At 41.7% G+C, this 4,428-nt stretch overlaps 1 pseudogene; it reads left to right on the top strand.

Annotated features, from left to right (window-relative positions):
* The first annotated feature begins 547 nt into the window (after positions 1-547).
* On the top strand, positions 548-3,997 carry LOC105496625 (T-cell receptor alpha chain V region 2B4-like; annotated as a pseudogene).
* The last annotated feature ends 431 nt before the right edge of the window (positions 3,998-4,428 follow it).

Here is a 4,428-nt window from a genome sequence, read left to right as displayed (position 1 = left end):
TTTTCCCCTAAGTGTTCATCTACCAAAATGGATGGTAAGTTTCTTGAGGGCAAGGATTATGTCTTGTTCCTCTGTTTATTTCTCAATGCAAATGGTATCTTACATTTAACAGGCACTGAAAAGTGATTTGTGAGGATCAACGGATTCACGGGGTTTTCTCCTGGAATTGTCAGAATGCCAAGGCAGTTCTTAAGTAGATCCCTGGATGAGGAAGCCTCTCTGCGAAGGACAACCGTTTGTGATGAATGAAGGGAAACAGAGCTCTTACTGCATTGCATATAAGATGGCCTCTCATTACTTGGATTTCTGGTAGCTCTGTGTACTTATTTAAAGTTTCAATCATCTGACAGTTATTTACTGGGTGCCTATAATTTGCCAATCACACGTTTTTTTTCCCTTTATTCTTGTCCCATAAAACAAAACAAAACAAACAAAACACCCATTCTCAGAGCTTCTCTACAACAGAAAGACACCAAACTAAAAATAAAAAAGCGTGAATCTCAGGAGGAGAAGTTCTGAAAGACAATCTAGACCATCTGCCCATGCGATGCTTGATTTTCTCAACAGCATCACATCAAGGGAATTGCCAATATTTTCACAACAGCTTCTTGCAGGAGGGTTCTTGCGGCTCCCATATCGTCCATTCAAACTCCAGGTAGCTGTGAGCTGAAAAGCAATTGTGCTTTATGTTGAGGAAACATCTGTGTTCCTGTGACTTCTACACCTTTGGGAATCTAAAACAGTTCACATCTCTCCTTTACACATTTTGAACCAGATACAACATTTCCATTGAGTAGTTTTTTTCCATATTAAATACTTGCAAGTGGCCAGATGTGGTGGATCATGCCTATAATCCCAGAACTTTGGGAGGCTAAAGGCAGGTGGATTGCTTGAGCTCAGGAGTTTGACACCAGCCTGGTCTGTACCCAAAATACTAAAAATTAGCTAGGAGTGCTGTGCACCTGCGGTCCCAACTACTTGGGAGGCTGAGGTGGGAGGATGGTTTGAGCCCGGGTGGCGGAGGTTCCAGTGAGCCAAGATGGCACCACTGCACTCCAGCCTCGGCATCAGAGTGAGACCCTGCTAAAAAAAAAAAGAAAAAGAAAAAAGGTGAAGAACAGATTGCTGATGACAGAAGAAAAAAGACATTTTAGTAATATCAATTGCATGAAACTTTGCCAAGGTGTCATAAGATTGATTTTTAAATGCAAATTTTTAATAACATCCAAGTGTTTCCATTGGATATAAGTGTAAATTGGTATGCTTGTGCTTGTATTACTTCGTTAGGCATATTATATTTTGGGTTGTTGCTTGCTTAAAAGTGTGTTAATCTTATTTATTTTATTTTATTTCTTTATTTTTTCTGAGATGGAGTCTCGCTCTTGTCGCCCAGGCTGGAGGGCAGTGGCGCAATCTGGGCTCACTGCAACCTCTGCCTCCTGGCTTCAAGTGATTCTCCTGCCTCAGCCTCCCAAGTAGCTGGGATTACAGGCATGTGCCACCATGCCCAACTAATTCGTATTTTTGGTAGAGATGGGGTTTAACCATGTTAGACAGACTGGTCTCAAACTCCTGACCTCAAGTGATCTGCCCGCCTCAGCCTCCCAAAGTGTTGGGATTACAGGCGTGAGCCACCATGCCTGGCCTAATCTTATTTTTTAATCAAATGAAATTCTTGAGAAGAGGAAGCATATGTGACCCTTCTTTAAGGTTGTCCTGCACAGTTCTGTGTGCACTGTAGTGCCACAGCTCCTGTTGGGTCTACCCAGAATACGGTCAAGAAGAGGTATTTAGACTCTAAGGGGTCATGTCTCCTTTGGCCTGTGATTAGTTACAGGTGTCCTGAGATTAGGGTAATTGCATCTTCTCCCATCCCTTTGGGCCTAGGAGTGGTGAAATCTTCTGGCTGTTATTAGCCCCAGGTGCTTCACCTTCCCTTGTAGTTTTCCCTAAATTTTGCACATACATTTAAAAATATTCATTTTGTTAAGCTTTTTTTCAATGATTTTCTCGAGATGATTGCCAGGACCCTCAAAAAGACAACACTAACACTCATTTTAGGCTTGAGGAAGAGAGAGAAGAAAGAAGAAATTAACTATATGTTTCCATTTATGACAAGTCTTTCTGGAACTTGCAGATTATTGTTTAAAGACACCTTACCAATTCCAAAGAAAAGCATTATTATATGGCTAAGTTTTCAATGATTAAAGTATGAGATCCTTAGCAAACCTTTTAGAAAGAATTATGTTCCACTTTTTTTCTGATTCAAACAAAGAGATTTTTCATTCTTTCCTTAGAATATATACTGAACATTATTTGCACAGTATTCAAAAGAAACAGAAGGCAAATCAGAGGAACAAATTCTTTATGTAGATGCATGATTTTACATTAAAATTAAAATCTATCAAAGAATTACTCTGTTGCTATTGCAGCCTTTTTTTTAGTATAAAACTTTAGCATGTCCTCCCTTTCCAATGAGCACCTTTTCACCATCATAATATATCAAGTTTGGTTAACCCAACATTTTTTACTGAATATGTACTTCATTTGAAGTCTGTTTTAAGTAGCCTCTGCATGTGTAAAGCATCTATTTTTCAACCTCTTCTCAGAGTTTCATTTTTTGTTTCATATCTACTGTTTAATATGACAAATGCTCCAAAAATATTTATAAAACCTTTTCTTACTTTTCTCTCTCTAACAATGTTTAAAGAGAAGGTTCAAGTTTCTTTTTGCACTAAAGATCATTATGGGATGGGCTCCTAATAGGCCCAACCTAGAGAAAAATCTGAGTTATTGTTTGGTCAAAGAGGTTTACACAGAAGCCAGCTCTGAATTACTTCTAATGAGAAGAGCAAGGCTCCTGTTTTCGCTTGTCATTTATTTTCTCTTGCCTTACTCTTTTCTCCTATTTTGCTTTTTCTTATCTCTCTTCCAAAAATTTTCTCTCCCTCTTGATGCAAAGCTATATTTTCCTTTCCTTTTCTGTGCATTTTCCCATCCTATTTCCCTTCTTTCTGTCTCTACATTAAGAGAGCACAAATCATTTACAGCTCGGTCCACTCAGCCTGAATCTTTTCCACTTTGATCCACAAACTTCTATTTCTTCTCCTTTGAACCCCTGATTTGCTCCCTATGTCCCTCATGGAGCGTGTAACCACCCAAAGTTTGGCCCAGGGATAAGGCCAGGAAGCACCAGCTACTTGACAGTGAAGTCGCTGGTCCTACGTGTGGGCTCTAGGGGGCGATGCAGTGTAAGGTCCTGGTACAGGAGGAGCAGCAGTCTTGCTCCCCACAGAGCTTTGAGGAGCTGGACCAAAAGTGTGCTCCACAGAGAGAAGATACCGGTGCCGGGAAGCACCAGTGCCCTGAGGAAGGGCCATTTCTAGAAGCCCCGTGCTGACACAGGGGTGCTGGTTCCTCTTCAAGAGCCCACTCTCTGGGGTGGGGCAATATCTCCAGCAGAGGTGGACTGGAAAGGACCCCCCCCACCCAACCCTGCCCGCCGTAAGCTTAGCTGGAGCCATGGCCTCTGCGCGCATCTCGACGCTTGCGATGCTCTTCACATTGAGTGAGTAATATCCCCTTCCCATTTTCCACTCGCATGATCCACTTATATGCTCTTCAGCAGCTTCACTGATGCAGCTTGGATTAATTTACAGGTGGGCTGAGAGCTCAGTTGGTGACTCAGCCAGAAGATCAGGTCACGGTCGCCGAAGGGAATCCTCTGACTGTGAAATGCACCTATTCAGTCTCTGGAAACCCTTATCTTTTTTGGTATGTTCAATGCCCCAACCAAGGCCTCCAGTTCCTTCTGAAATACATCACGGGGGACAACCTGGTTAAAGGCAGCTATGGCTTTGAAGCTGAATTTAACAAGAGCCAAACCTCTTTCCACCTGAAGAAACCATCTGCCCTTGTGAGCGACTCCGCTTTGTACTTCTGTGCAGTGAGAGACACACTGATAGGGGCTGCAGGGGGAGCAGAACACAAACTTTGAGTCTAGTAAAACCCATTTACTTGAAGCCTTTGTTCCTCCACGAGAGTGGTGTGGTTCCAGGATATGTCACTTATTATAGTGAAACTACAGTTTAAAACCATAGAATTTGCTCATTCAGCAAGTGTTTATTGAGTCTTGATGTGCCAGGTACTGGGCTAAGCACCGGTCATAAAAAGGTGAAAGAAGTGTAAAACAAATAGCAAAAAACATAGGGGAAAATTACCATGACATTAGTCTGGGCAAGAAATTCCTTCCTTCTTTCCTTTCTTTCCTTTCTTTTCCTTCCTTCCTTCCTTCCTTCCTTCCTTCCTTCCTTCCTTCCTTCCTTCCTTCCTTCCTTCCTTTTTCTTTCTTTCTTCTTTCTCTCTTTCTCTCTCTTTCTTTCTTTCTTTCTTTCTTTCTTTCTTTCTTTCTTTCTTTCTTTCTTTCTT

Source organism: Macaca nemestrina, chromosome 7 (genome assembly GCF_043159975.1).
Source record: "Macaca nemestrina isolate mMacNem1 chromosome 7, mMacNem.hap1, whole genome shotgun sequence".
NCBI classification, from domain to species: domain Eukaryota; kingdom Metazoa; phylum Chordata; class Mammalia; order Primates; family Cercopithecidae; genus Macaca; species Macaca nemestrina.
The sequence above is the reverse complement of the archived record's forward strand: the minus strand, read 5'-3'. Positions and strand labels throughout refer to the sequence as shown.